Source organism: Gouania willdenowi, chromosome 9, assembly GCF_900634775.1.
Source record: "Gouania willdenowi chromosome 9, fGouWil2.1, whole genome shotgun sequence".
NCBI lineage: Eukaryota > Metazoa > Chordata > Actinopteri > Blenniiformes > Gobiesocidae > Gouania > Gouania willdenowi.
Genome location: NC_041052.1, coordinates 18782989 through 18799099, shown reverse-complemented (window position 1 = coordinate 18799099; position 16111 = coordinate 18782989). Strand labels below are relative to the sequence as shown.

Genomic DNA, 16111 nt, shown 5'->3' with positions numbered 1-16111 from the left:
AAGCGGGTGCGCGTGCGTGTGTGTGCGTGCGTGCGTGTGTGAATTTAATTTAATTTCATTGAGCGATCCTTAAATAAATCAGAGATTATAATTATTCTTCAAAAAGCAATGTCCACTATACGTCATTTGGCCTACAGTAAAAAAAAAAACACACACACACTTTTATTGTTCTGAACCATCATTGATATATCATATAATGTGTGTAACTGTGTGTGTGTGTGTGTGTGTGTGTGTGTGTGCTAATAATATCTGACGTGCTGCGCAGCTATTAGCAGACGGAATATACCCAGGTGAGCGTTTCCATTTCATTGCAATATCCATTTCTACCGCTAGATGCTGCTGTCTAGTCATTTTAGTGAACAGGCTCCTCATCCTCGTCCCCAGAGACGGATCTGCTACTGTACAAATACATGTTTAATTTAACAGTGGTTTGGTTTAACAATAGATTTACAGTTACTCTTTGGCAATAATTGAACATTTGAAAGACAGATGATATTGGATAATATTGCTTTATATTGGACACAAATCAAATAACTAAATAAAAATGAAAAAAGACAAACGCGTCTATAATAATAATAATAATAATAATAATATTTACATTCTTAATCATGTGAAAAATGCATTGTTACTTGTTGATTTACTTTGTTTTGGGGTTTTTTTTAATTTTCATTTTAAAATTGCAGCTGAGTCACCATATTGACAGTGGAAAACAGACACGCACGTTTAACACTGTCTATTTTTTTCCAAATTATTTTTTATTAATTTATTTATTGAAGCTCTCTTCCAGATAGGACTCGATACCAGTTTCACATTTATTAAACTCCTTTGAGTTGGATTATTAGAGCTCGTTTATTGCTAAAACAATACAAATGGCACCATATATTCTCTTATGTTCTGGTTGACCATGTAGATGATTAGTGGTTCCAAAGGCTGTTAATAATTATTGAAATTCTAAAAAAAAAAAAACAAAAAAAAAAACCAGCATATTCATTTCTTTAAAAAAAACAAACTAAAAACTAAAAAAAAAAAACAACTATATGCTAATGTTATAGCATCCCTGGTTAATCGTTTTCTTTATGCATCCTTTACAAAGAAAACAGTTGCAATACATATTTGCTCATGCTTCAGTCATCCTTGTTTTTTCTATCAGGGTTTATTCAAGTATCACCGCGCCAGGCTCCCAATGAGCACCGTTTATCTAAAGTCCTCAATATCTATCAACTCCCTTTTACCTTTTAAGCTGGTAGCCCCATCATAGGTGTGGTATAACTGGTTCCATGTGGTTCTAAAGTCTAATCTTCAAGTGATCCATCCTGAGCCACTTTAGAAGCACCTCCACTGAGGAAGGAAGCAGCCATAGATATGCATCTGCTTTGGCTCCAAAAGATGTGATATCACAGCAACAACAATCGATCTCTGATTAAGTTCAAGGTAAGTTAACACCTTACATCGTCACTGTTAACATATAACTCTAGGGAAATGAAATAATCGGGGGAGAAAAATCTCAAAGTGACTTGGGTTTATGTTATGTGCTCATTTTGGGGTTATTGCTATACTGCGTTTTGGAGCTGCGCGCTCGTCCATGTGCGCGTTCACAGACGCAGAAAGGAGACAGACTGGGTTGTTTCGGGACGGACAGGATACCTGTCTATCACTTCTCTTCCAGAGCTTCGTCTGCGTTCCCCCAACACACACATTATAACCACTAAAAATGCTCTTTCATTTGTCCATACATGTCACATGTGCACACATGATTCACATTTGGAAGTTTGGAATTACGATGACAAAGAAGTCGCATTACTTTGGTCTGCGTAATGAGTGAGAAGTCGCTCCAACGGGATGCGTAAAAGCGCCTGCGTGCATTAGAAGTCCACATCAATGAAAGTACAAGCTAAAAATGGAAAACTATGTAGAATGCATGAAGTGAGAAAAGTAAACCATGCAGCAGAAAATGCATCAGTTAAAAAAACAATACGCACAAAAGAGCCAACGGCATCGGAGAATTGGGAATTGCTGTGCGGATCGTGTCATTACGCATGGGCGTTTTTTCCACACAAATCAGCGGTTATCCTTGTCCTCTGGTCCTGCTTTAGTCCAATTCCCGTTAGGAAGCGTCTTGAAAAACGAAAACAAAACAAACAGCTTTGTTTAGTCTCTGAAAAGCACAAATCAAGCAGTCCGAAAGCGGACTGGGGGAAATTAGTCCGACTGCGCGCCGGGTGGACTGTAGTGAAAAGGATTTGCATATTTGGATGCGCTAATTGCCTTGATGTATTTAAATATGGCTGCACGTAGCTGATATGCTTGTCTACGTCATTGAACGTGCCCTCGCTGTTAAACTAAAACGTGAATCTGGTTGAATCTGGATACGCCTGCAATTAATCAAGGGGGTGGGAGGGCGGGGGAGACTGGGAGACTAAAATTAGAAAGAAAAAAAAACGTTTTATTTTTTGTGCATTTGTGTTTTCAGGTATTTTTAGCTTTGTAGTAAATTTGTAACATAAATATATTTGATTGTATTATTATTTTCATTTATTATTATGTTTTAAGGGTTGTGTTTGGGGAAAACTGTATAAGATGATGGTGGGAAAATGAAAGTGGGAGCTCTAGTTTTTAGCCATGGAGGAAGAAAGTATGTCATCACTGAGAATAAACGTGTAACAGACAAGTAGGTCACTCTGCGCGCGAGCGTGTGTGTGTGTGTGTGTGTGTGTGTGTGTGTGTGTGTGTGTGTGTGTGTGTGTGTGTGTGTGTGTGTGTGTGTGTGTGTGTGTGTGTGTGTCACACATTTAAGTGAAGCATATTTGGGGTTTTTCCCCATACTTTTTACATAATTGACCCACTAAGTTGAAAAAAAAAAATAAATATATATATTTCTTTTGACTTTTCTGGCTCGTCGTTGTTCATTCATTCCGAGTATCTCTCTCCCTCTCTCTCCTCCACCTGGACTGAGGATGAGGATGAAGATGAAGATGAGGAGGATGAGGGTATGAGGTCCAACATCCTGAACAATGCTGCCTCAGTTCCGTGCGTGCAACAAAAGAGCCGAGAGAACTTGTTTGAATTTCAGAGCACGTCATTTGCTCACACAGAGGGATGGACATCAGCCCTCCTTCCTCCTCCGACCCCTCCATCACCAGGGATGGGGGTGTGTGTGTTTGTGTGTGTGGTGGTGGTGGTGGTGTGGGGGGGGAACTTACACACTCTGAGAGCTCAACTCAACTGTGCGTGCACTTTTCTGCTTGGTGCTGCTCGTAGACGTGATGGGAAAGTTGCCTCTCCTCACCCTTCCCTTCATTATCCTCCTGGTCCTGCATGTGCCTGGTGTGCGTGCGTCCCTGCTTTGGCACACAGCAACTGGAGCATCCTATAACGCGCGCTCTCCTGTGTACGCGGCTGCTTTAAAGCCCACAACAAATGATAGGACTGGGATATTTGAGGGAGCATGCAGGGAACATGTCTCCCACCACGGACTCTGCTGCACATCTCCGGCTCCGGACGCCCTCCGCGCGCCCCATTAAAGTGACCTGACTCAGCCGGAGGAAGTAAGTGAAACTTCTGCTGCTTTTTTAGGGATTTTTTTTTTTTTTTGTACGTAAAAGTTGATAGAATAAACGGTTAAGTGGAATAATGAACAGTTGTTCAAGTTTGTTGTAGAGTTTAGAGCTATTTAAGGTTTATCTTTATTCAAATTGTTTAAAAATATGTCATTTAATAGGTTTATCTTTGGCTTTTGGCTTGCTGATTTTCCCAAAAAAATAGAGAATCTTCCCTATATATATATATATAGTTGAAATTATTCTTTAATACATATTAAGGATACATATAATGCTTTTTTACTATAAAGATATTTTCTCAATTGTTTTATTTCACTGTAAATTTACCTCTATTAAAAAAAAATTTGCTAAAATTACTAATAGGCCAGATGACGATCATTTCATGGTTTCATGGGTATATTCTTTTTATTCCATTTGTCAGAGTCGAGCAGATCCACACATGAATGCAAATACTAATAATACTGAACCCAGTGATGTGTATAAATGTAAAAATGAAAATGACTCTTAATTCGGTTGGATAAGTTGAAGTTGTCAGTTATTGGCCTATTATGCAAATGGGTTGAATTGTGTTGAATAGTAAAGGTGGAATGTGCTGGAGCTGTGAATAAAAACGTGTGGACTGGACCCTGTAGTAACCTGAAGCGCACATGCAGGCCTTGTGACTCTCCGTTTGCTCATTAAAAACGCCTCTTCATCGCCCCGCCCATTCTGAGCCATGAGTAAAGTTGGCTGCCAGGTTTAAAGCAACAACGCGTGCACGAAAACACCTGCGTGGCAAAAAAAAAAAATCGATGATACCATTCTGAGAATTCCACATTATTTGTGTGTAATCACACAATTTGCCAATTAACATCATTTTTTTCCCTCCACGCACTCTGCCCTTAGAATCAAAGTTGGGCACTGGATTTCTTTAAGGCACTCGGTAACCTGCAGCTTCATGCTCCTGCGCATGATCCATCACATGTCCCCCCTGCGTGTTTTTGTTGACTCAGTTATAAGAACCTGTATTTTGACCCATTTCTGTAGAAGCTGCTGGTAAACTACTCACATTTTCTGTAGAAAATGGGGTTGGTTGGTTGGTTGGTTGGTTGGTTGGTGTGTTGGTTTGAAACCCTGTGCACGGTGAATGGGCGCTGCACGCTGGAGCTGCTGCTGTGTGCCGTGAAGGCGACACGCAGCTCGGGCTGAATGCCTTTGTAGTCATCGGATGCGACAATAACAGGAGGCTATCCCGGATTACGACGCAAACACACGTATATAGGACGTGGTGGGGACAGTTTGGGTCCAACACTTAAATATGAGCAATGAGCTCACCTTACGATGGATAGATGAAACAGCGAATGACGGAGGACGCGCGCTGGCAGCTCCGGCATGCTCTCACCATCACTAGTTGTTCCGTTTCCCCCCCCCTTTTTATGTCTTCGTTTTCTAGTCTTTCATATAGAAAGTAGCTGAAATGCTTTTGTTTTTTTGTGTAAAAACGCGCGTCCCCTGGCGTCCGTTTCCATCCCTGTGTGAAGGAGACGCGCGGACAGCACGCTGCAGGGTAGGTTTGTGCGCGCGCGCTGGCTAAAACAGGAGGATTGTGCAACGATGAGTGTGCGCGTGCATTAGTGATATTATGACATCACTCAGTGTATATACGCTGCCGTGGTCCGAGGCCTTTGACCTCACCGGGGCTGGTCCATATATTGGCCACCCCCCAGTCTTTTCCATCCTTTAGGGATGGCCCTTATCCCCCCCCCACCACCCCCACCCCCTCTCTGCTCACACTGACCGACCATGCAGCAGCAGCAGCAGCAGCAGCAGCACAACGGAGCCTCTTCACGCTGGATACGAACGGACAGCTTGACTTTCTTTTGGCCCAAAAAAAAAAAAAAAAAAAAAAAAAACACAAGTTACTGTCTTCATAATCCGAGATATTTGCATCTTAATTCCCTGTATCGTTGTAACATTTTCCACGGGAAACTGGATTTTCTCCCCCCTTTCCGTTCCTTGGCCGCGTCTTTCCCTCCGCCGGGCTCTCAGGAGGAGGAGGAGGAGGATATCTATTGCTGCTGCCACAACGACTTAATAGAGGCGAAAGAGCCTTTTGTGGGATTCAGGCAATTTGCATTGCAAATGAGGGCCTCATGTGCAAGGATGGCTGCACCTTTCCGCGACTTTCAAGGCCTCAGCATCTCACTTACACCGGTTAATGTCAACCGAATATGACATTAACACTGGGAATATATTGTTTTTCTCCCAAAGACCTGAATGGCTTTTACTGGTTTGGCTGCACCGTATGCATTTCCAGCCCATCAACTGGGGGGGAAAAAGGATACAATCGTCTTTGACACCGATTAAGTCTTTTAGATTTTAGAATCCTGTGGTTTGAAAACTTGGAAACCAGAAGAGAAAATAAATACCCGTGGATTAACAGTGGAGAAAAGGAAGTGTGTTGTTATCTTTGGTTATCTAGCTGTATGAGTGTTCTGCTCGTCATAAAGCTAGATAACCGAAAGTAAAAACTACTTCCAGACTCGTCGAAGGACTCCCATAACCCTACTCAAGTTTCACAAGGATCTATTATTGTTTACAGATAAAATTGTTTCCTTTTTTAAAAAATTTTTATTTAAATTATTGTCACTTGTAGGTTTGTCAGTCTATTTGAGTGAAAAAGTGCAGCTTTGCTTTGTTGACCTTCTGATGGGATAATTCACACACACACACACACACACACACACACACACACACACACACACACACACACACACACACACACACACACACACACGTTAATATGATAATATATATACCAGATTTCAGTGTTATAGCCTGTAGTGGTTTCCATGCATTTTGATATCCAGAATTATTATTATTATTATTATTATTATTATTATTATTATTATTATTATTATTATTATTATTATTATTATTATTATTATTATTATTATTTATTTATTTATTTTTCTTACTAGAATTACTTTTTGATCATGTTTGTTATACCGAATTACAAATACGGAGTAGCCAGGATTATAATGACAAGTTATGCCAGCTCAGATATTTTATAGTAGATTTATATTTGACAAAGTGAACGTATATAATGCAGTTGTTCAAGATTGTGTCTTGTTTTAGGATAAAAACAATAGAATCATAATTTAATTTATTTTTTTTTTTTTTAATTTTTCAGAAATTTCAGGCGACCTCATTTAAACTCCTGGCGACCCCACATGGGGTCCCGACCCCATAGTTGAAAAACACTGCTGTAGTCTATAATTTTACATTCAAATTCTCAGCCCTTATTTTTATGTGTGTGTGTGTGTGTGTGTGTGTGTGTGTGTGTGTGATGGTGGAATTTGTTAGATATAGAATATTTAAATTCCACGTTTTGCTTTAGCATGTTTGAGTCCGGCTCGGAAACGGCGCTACTCTGCATCCCAAACATAATAATTAGGACACATAGGTCTGTAATAAAGTGACAGAAATAATGAGAGAGAGAGGGAGGAGGACAGGGTAAGGAGAGGGAGGGAGGTGACAGAGCCTGGAGGAGAAGCAGAGCAGAGGAGGGAGCAGGGACGTGTCTGGGAGGGGGGTGTTTTTTTTGTGTGGGGGGGCATCGGGCCTGCTTAATTGATTCCGTTAACCGCAGCGCAGGAGATGTGAACGACTGGACGATCCCATTCCCACGCTCGGAGGGGCAAGTGGCAATGCCGTGCCCGGGCCCAGTATGACAGACAGCGCAGTGAGGGCCTGGAGGGGCCGGGCGAGGGGGGGGATGGGGCGGGGGGGCGACAGGGGTCATGAAAAGACGTCAAGTGCACCAGACTCATCTGCATCCCCAAAGAAAGAGGCGACGTTTCCCAGCCCCAGCCGACGCGGCGCTCCCCAAACCTGGAGTAGTAACGGTTGTTGAATGCGTGTATGTCTCCTCAGTTGTATGGCTCTGCTAATAATGAGCGCTGGAGGTCATTATCTTAAAACTATGCGGCTTTATGAATGTGAAAGGGATGTGCAGCAGCAGCAGCCCCCTATAATCCAGGCAGCGGGGTAGATGAGTCTGGTTCATTTCAATAGCTGACGTCTATGCTTTCGGAGCTTTTGAACTTGACCATGAACGCATCTTAATTTATTTTTATATATATAACACGAATAATTTAGAAAGCTAAGGAAGCCCATTCCCATCAGTAGAAAAAAAAACCCCACCACATCCCAAAAACCTAGGAAAAGTAAAATAGTTAAATCAAAATTATGAGATCCTAAGTCATAATTATGAGATTCTATCTTTTGATTTAAGATTTTTTTTCATTTTACTTTTACTTTAGATACTATCTCATAATCATGAGATAATAAGTCGTAATCATGAGATAGTATCTCATGACTATGACTTATTTATTTTTTTTACTTTTCCAAGTTTTTATTTTTACTAATGGGAATGGGCTTCCATAGAAAACTGTGTCTTTAAACAATATTTAAAATACACATTTTATATTTTTGAGACAGCTAGTCTTATCATGTATAAATTAAATAAAATAAAATAAAAAAAAAAACATTCCTTGGAACCAAAATACAATAGTTTTGCTTTGACCTTTAACAAAATATAGCTTAAATATATTTTTTTATTTTGCCCTTTTTTTTAACACTTGACTGAATGTATTTTTTGACACTAGATCATTTTTTGTGAAACAGTTTTAATTATAATCAACCCCAACCTGCCATGTAGAAATTCTGCTCTGTCACAAAATCTGATGGTGTGGTATAGATAAAGATAAGCACATTCAGTAATCTGGGGCTGCTGTTGAGGATTATGCACATGCAGTGTGAAACACATGCAGGCCCTGACGCTAAATTCAGGTTTGCTTTCTGGTCCAAAGGTTTTGAAAGACTTTCTCACACCGTCAGACAAAACTAATGTGTCTTGCTCATGACCCCAGGCAATGAGTGCATACAATACCAGGTCGATTGCCCCAGAGAAATTGGAGAACATAATTTGGGCTTTGGAGACGTGAATGGGACAGTCTATTAGTTCTTAGTTAACTCAACTAAACGCACTGCATTTTCATTCATTCATTTTTTTTCTGTTCAAAAGAAGAAGAAGAAAAATACAGACTAACATTATACCTCATTCACAAATCTATACATGCAGTAAATATTTCTGTTTAAATATTGCATTAGGTTTTCCTAGATCTCCTTCTGATGCAAACAGCAATGCTATTATAGGTCATTGGTGTTTCCTTTATTTCCTATTATTTCAACCACATTGGGAAACAATCAACAGTGTAAATGTTTATCTAATATTTGTGCAAGCAGTTCCTTAATGTAACTGTTAATTTATCATCCGATTAAACATTTGCAGTTTCAATTGGCCAAGTAACCTAATATTGAGATCAGCTGCCAACATCACCTGCATCAGATGCAAATTACTGCATGCATATATTTCTAGTGCATGGATCATGCACTGTGTTTTGATTCCAGGAGTAACAACAACCATGGTGACCATAAAAGGCGTGTTCATATTCATTGGCCAATAAGCATATTTTATGTGAGAGCGTGTGTGTGCGTGCATGTGTGTGTGTGTGTGTGTGTGTGTGTGTGTGTGTGTGTGTGTGTGTGTGTGTGTGTGTGACAGGTGCAACTGCAGGTTCATAATGTGAATCAGCTCTGGGTAGTTTTTCTTTTTTTTTTCATTTTTCGTGCAAGACAAAGAATATGAATGTGATCGTCACACAGGTGCCATTTGTTAACATATGTCGTGCACACAGTGGTGTGTTTTTTTTTTTTTTTTATCATTTTGTCATGGCTTGCTGCCATATTGCTCCGTACAAAATGGCTTTTCATACAGTTTAGGAAGCTGTCACCCTATTTTTGTTGCATTTTCTATTTTTTTTAATTTCTTTTTTTGTCAGTTACAGTCAAAGCTGTTTGTTCCAGGCTCCACATGCATGCTGTATTCATATCTAAAAACAGTGTTTGCATGTGTGCATGCTTTTCCTGTGCATGCATTCATCGCTGGGATTTACCGACCCAGTCTGCCTGGATAGCTAGTGAGGCAAATACAATCATGCTGATGAAAGGGAACAATGGCTGTGTCTCAGCCAACAACGTCTGCTTGTCTGGCTTGGGCCGTGTCTCACTCTTTTTTTTTTTTTTTTTTTTTTTTTTGTGTATGCGTGTGTATCTCCTGGACATGAACTTGAACTTGAGACAGGCAGCCAGACACCATCTGTGCACCAGGAGTAATGAATTCAGTACATTCATGGCTGTGGAGTCAGCCTAGGCCAGCGCCTCCCATTGATGAGCAGATGACCCCTATAGTCTGAGTTAGCTCTTCATCACTAATAGAATTCAACAATACCAGCTGGTAGTTAGGGAGTTATTCTGGCTGTTTATGGGAAATCCTTGGAGCAGTGTTACCAATTGTGCAGCAGCCATAGTGTGTCATGCATACGCTGAAATCTTACCCATTTCCTGTTTTATTTTTTATTTTTTTACTATTGCACAGCTGATGCTAATGTTCATTACTAGCACACGACCCCTTCCATTCATTCCCATGTACTATTATTTGAACAAAAACAATAGTAGCTTGTTGTTATTTAACAACATGGCCATAGCAGATTTATTGGCCTGATAATTGAATGGGCCAGTCCACCATTCTCCATGACAAAGGTTGAATGAGGCATAAACCTTAAATAAGCCAGGCACAATGTGAATTCCTGCAGGCCCTCCTTCTCTTCATCCTGCTCAAGCTTCTGTGTCACAACCACACACACACACACACACACACTCGAGCGACACATGCGCACACAATAAAGCTTTTCCCTCTGGTTGGTGTCACCACGGCAACGGTAGGTGAGATCACCTTGCGCATGGCAGTATCAGTCCCCAGCAGTGTATAGGACAGGTTCCTGGTTTCCGCACTGTGTTAATGTGTGTGTGTGTGTGTGTGTGTGTTATTGCAGAAACTTGAATATCCCTCAGCATTTTCATTGTGTTCCTTTATGAACACTTGAAATATGATTTTGTTAAAGGTTAACACAGCTATACTGATTTCATCTCTTTATTAGAATGTGTGTAAATAACATTCTGGCTGTAAACTTTTTGATGCCATATTGCATGTTCACAACAAACACATATTTGAAAGGTGTCACTGCCTTCAGTAATGGTGTCATTGCTGATTAATGCAGGGATCTCCATAACAGACCAGCCAGCCATAACTTGCCAATAATCCACTGAGGAATGTTCATGGCTCGGCCCTTTTTAATGACATCATGCATGGCTACTTGAGCGTCTTGTAGAGAGCAGCGGGCATGCTGTGGTCTACTACACTGTATAGCCCTCCGATTAACTAACTGTGTAAATATGAACGCTGGCATGTCGTTAAAGGTACCCTCGCTTTATGTACGCTGAAAGATTTAGAAGATGAGTGGATTGAAGTGGTGACCTGTCTGTGGAGAGTATTCATGCTGGATTTTAAGCACTCAAGGTGTTCAATAATAACGCTTTTATTCTGCTAATACAACTTTGAACAACTGATTGACAGAAAAACAACTAAAGACAAGGATGAGGTGAACTAAATACTGAAATATAACTTGGAAGATACACCTAAAGGAAGAAAGCAACACATGCAACCACAGAAATTTTTTTATTTTATTTTTTTTTATTTTAGTATTTATTATTAATTGATTGAATTCAGTCTATCAAATATTATCAACACACATTGATCATATCATGCAGTTTCACAGCTCTAGTTTATGCATATCTAACAACACACATTTTTTTAAACATCAGGTGTAAGTAAGATATTTGATAAAATGTCTAATTTGTAATAAAACGCCAACAAAATGATATGTAACAACATTGGTATACAAACCAGGGGTAAGCTTGATGGCAAATTTTGATTTAATTTTAGTCCCAGTTAGTTTTAGTCATCAGGGCTTTTTTCAGTTATAGTCTAGTTTTAGTTTTACAGATACAGTGAAATTGAAAGCATAATAATGTATGGATTAAGTTGCCATTGATCAACCTATGTTGTGTTTTTAAATACATACAAACGGATTGAATGTGATCAACGCATAAGATCACATGTCTTTTGTCCACAAACACAATCAGCGTACTTCCTATTGGATCACTTTCTGGCTTGTCCCGCCTTCCACGCAGCAAAGGTAGTTTTGATTGGATGCCCTCCAAAAAAGAAACCTAGCTCTGATTAGATTTCGTCATTACAGTACACAGCATTATAGTTTTGTTCTTAATATATTTTGATCTAGTTTTCGTTCTCATGTATTATTATTATTTTTTTTAATAGTCATAGTTTCGTTATTCTCACAAAAAAAAAAAACGTAGCCTGAGAAAACAAAAAAACTCAGTCAATGAAATTAACAGCTCTACAAACGTACAAAGCGTGACGACAAATGCTATTTTTGCTACAAGTATAACGCTGGCTGTCATCCTGTCTTCAAGGATATCTGTGCTCGGCTAGCTTTTGATTATGCAAATATTATGCCCTATAAATGAATTAGTATACTTGCATCTGAAATGCCTCCTTGAAGATGAAAGTGTGTAAATAATACATCTAGTGTCACTGCATTATTCATCCTCAATTAATTACCAAGGCCAGTCCCTGCGACAGCAAGCCTTATGCTGCACTCTACATTTAAGTAGCCTAAATGTTGCTTTTTATTCAAATCACATTATTTGGTGTCCACAATCTGTCAATTATTTCCGTATTATGCTGTTCCTCTCAGTTTTCTCGCTAATACACTACTAACAGTGTCAGCTTAACAGACTTCCTAAATTTTAATTAGCTTTTATTGCTGAATTGGTAGTTAATCTTTGCGAGTTGTGACCGTGTTAAAGCACCAGAGATCTCTTTTCCTTTTTTGTTTCTTCTCTTGTTTAACATAAGCATATCTGGATTATATTTCAGCAAAAAATAACAGAGGAGGAGCTGCAGAAAACATTAAATAAGCATAAAGACTGTTGGCGTGCCCGCAGTGCAATTACTATGTGGACGTCTTTCCTCTTTTTTTTTCTAAGCATATGGCACCGAGGCCTGAATGCAATTTGAATACGGCGAATCGTTTGAAAAATATATGCTGTTCAGCAATTAAATTATATGGGCACTTGGACTGTGAAGCCAGAACCAGTGCATATAGAATAGTGAGCAGTGGCTGCTACACTCACATTAGCATCTGGTCCTTTTATGTAAATTTGATGAGAAAGGACTCATGCATATACGCCAGGGCTTGGGTGTACTTGCCTAATATCCTTATTAGAGAATGGTGAATTAAATATTTATCAGAGGGGCAAAGGGTTAGAGGTATGGGGAGGTTTTCCTGTGTTATCATGAGGACCTGAGGTAGGAAAAAAGGGGGAATGGGAGGAGGAGATTGGCTTTTCTGTACGAGTGTGTCTCTCTCTGCCTCAAGGTGCCACCATCTTAAGGCGTTTGGCAGTAGCTCGAGCGTGGGGAGGGTAGACCTAAAATGTCCGCTGGCATAGACACGCGCGCATACACATTAACACATACAAATGTCTCTGCAGCATGCGGATAGGACAAAGATCTGAAAGTCAATTATTCGATTACCGCGCTGGGCAGCTATGCATTCTGAGCATTTCATTAGCATGAGTGATATCCTTCGTTTTCTGTCAAACAGGATCGCTTTTGGATCGCACGGCGCTTATTGTGTGCGCGTGTTAATGAAAGCCCACGTGTAGCTCATTAGAAGTAAATTGGTAATTGCAAAAAAAATAAAAAAAATGGAAGAGAGGTGGGGTTAATTCTTCATTGGGTCTACGATTTAGGCGGCTCGTTGTGTGGTTAGCGAGTTAACCCTTTTTTATTTCCTTAATACATTTACCTGTATTTTCAAGCTTTAGAGCTGTAATGCTCCAAATGTATCGGTACATTACTTTAGCTGAACGGAATTGTTTTTTTTCCTATTGTGAACGATTGCATACGATGATCTCAATTAAAGGCAGTGACTAAAGATTTCACACACACACACACACACACACGTAAGAATGTTGCAAGTTTTTAGCTAATGTGATTGCTGTCTATCGCTTTCTCCAGTATTTATTCATAGAGCAGATCTGTGTGTGCTTTCCTTTGTGTTTCAGGACATTATGTGTGTTTTCATCATCAGCATGTTGCCATATTCTCTAAACACAACACTAGGTTTGCCTTTTAACATCCCTGTTCCCCTCCGATGAGTGGTTTGCTGCCAAAGTAAAAGGGATAATTAAACAGGCGTGAGTTTGAGGCTGATGTTGGCTAATAATTTGTTACTGAGAGGAAATGACATAGACAGCAAAGCTGAAATTTGGATAATGAAACATTATAAGCCGCCTGGCTGATGAGAAGACGCGGCACTCATAAAGGAAGGGCTTTTGTTCTGTGACCACTTCCTTTGGTCATATTGGTTGTTACATTAGGCAAGAAGAACCACATTTTACAAGAAAGAAAGTATTAGTGCTGCATCCTTTTAGTCAAAATGTTAATATTTGAAACCTATTTTTTTATTTTCTAACAACCTTGTAGCTCACTCAAACATGATCTTTATTTTTCCGTCTACCGTAATTCTTTTTTGGCTTACATATACTCATCTTTTCATGATCCAATATTGTGTGTGTGTGTGTGTGTGTGCGTGTGTGTGAGTGCATTGATGTGATTGTGTGCGTTATGCACGTGTATTCATTTTGCATAACATTTAGCATACGGTGCGTCACCGTGGAGAGAGAGAGCGAGAGAAAAAAAAAAAAAAACAAGATGAATCTTGGCATCGTTTGCTGCCTGGATTGGCCCCCATCCCCCTCCAACCCACCCACCCACCTTTACACGCATAGGAACATAGTGATGGAGGTGGGGAGGGGGATGGAGCAAGGCAAGGCAGAGCAGGGAGACAGAGGAACAGGAGAGAGATGGGATGAGACAAGCCACACAAGCCACACAAGGGAATGAGGAGAGTCGAGGGGGGGGGAAGAGGGGATGGGGTGCTGCAGAGTTGCCCTAAACTCTGCCGTAGGGCTCAAAACACACACACACACACACACACAGATTTACCACACGACCACAAGACAGACTGAGAATATATATGAAACATGGCAGTGGTGAGTATGAGAAAATGTTCTGTATGAAGACACCCAACTGCTGTGATTATGGGAGACTCATTCCTTTTGTTGCATTTAAAAGATGAACCTTTTTTTTCTGCTTCATAACCACAGTTTGTACTGAATGAAAAATAAAAAACAAACAAATCTGTAATAAAATACACAAGTGAAGAACTGATAATTGTGTGATTTCATTCGTTCTTTCCTTGCACTGCAACCTGGCAGTATGTGTGCACGTGAGCTCAAAGCATGAGCACGCACGTGTGTGTGTGTGTGTGTGTGTGTGTGAGAGAGAGAGAGAGAGAGAGTGTGTGTTGTGATGGAGCTTTGATATAGAGCTCTAATAAAATGTGGCATCTGTCAGTTTGATACTGTCATGTCAGCAGAGTCTTACAATCACCAGGGACCACAGCATAGGAAGAGTAGGAGAGCGGAAGCCCATACGTACTGTACGACTCTGTCCAATGTCCGGAAAAACTCAGGCAGCGGATAAAAACTTTTCAAAAAGAAGACCAGGACTTCTTATTTGACATTCAACTGAAGGTCAAGGTCGTCTGATTTCAAGCAGTTCGAATACAAAACTGCCTGAACAAGAAATCTTCCAGGGGACTTTTCATTAAAAGCATGCTTATATTAAACTATTTCACTTTTTTATTACAATATTTGAGCAGATGTACAGCACTTCAATCTTAAATTACCATTCAAACCAAGCTTCATTTTAGTTAATAAAGAAAAAAAAAAGAAAAATCACCATGACCTTCAAACAGTCTGTGATTCTGCTCCTGGAGTTCTGTGAAGATCCTGGCTTTGACTTGCTGCTCGTGGCAAAGTGTAAAGGTTGAAAATACATTTGCACAAAGTTATTGCCAAGGTGAATTCCTTAAAGTAAACCCAGCAATGGTAAACGCTACCTCTGTTTTCTGTCTTTGGCCAAATAACCCAAATGTTTGCTGTCATCCTTTTCCTCTTTAGAGGAAACATGTTAATTGGGATTTGCTCCAGTTGGGCTGCTGAGCTTTAAAGGTTACCTCTGAGTATATGAGAATTCACCGACTGCTTGTGTCTGTGTGTGTTGCATTGCTGCAGTGATGGACAAAGAGAAGCTGTGAAGAAATGCCGGCAGTAGGAAGCAGAGGTCGAAGACAGATCTCTGCAAATGTTCTCTCCGTTGGACTCGGATAAGGTGAGATACGGTTGAAATATGTGTATTGGTGTTTGTGTGTGAAGAAAAATTACAACCCAGAAGTTAAAAAAAAAAAAAAAAAAAAAAGCTTTCTTAATCCTCAAAACATTCTCCTTTCCAAATGAAGTGTTTAATAACACATGAATCATGATTAAAAAAAAAAAAAAACAACTGACAAAAAACTGTAGATGTTCCTTGTTGGCAGGTTCTTTTTACTGAGTGTTTTATTTTCTCCTTTTCTGCTAATGTGTGAGTGTCTATGTGTGTCTGTTTGCCTGTAGCA

General features: G+C 39.9%; 1 long non-coding RNA gene across 2 annotated transcripts in view; it reads left to right on the top strand.

Annotated features, from left to right (window-relative positions):
- Positions 1-1253: 1253 nt before the first annotated feature.
- LOC114470227 (uncharacterized) overlaps positions 1254-16111 on the top strand; it is a 40959-nt gene continuing 26101 nt past the window's right edge. The window contains exons 1-2 of one of the 2 annotated variants that reach the window (XR_003674848.1): positions 1254-1431; positions 15732-15828. This is a non-coding gene — a long non-coding RNA (uncharacterized LOC114470227). Of the gene's footprint in view, positions 1432-3107; positions 3546-15731; positions 15829-16111 lie in introns of those variants that run through there. The other variant, XR_003674847.1, reaches the window with a different exon arrangement.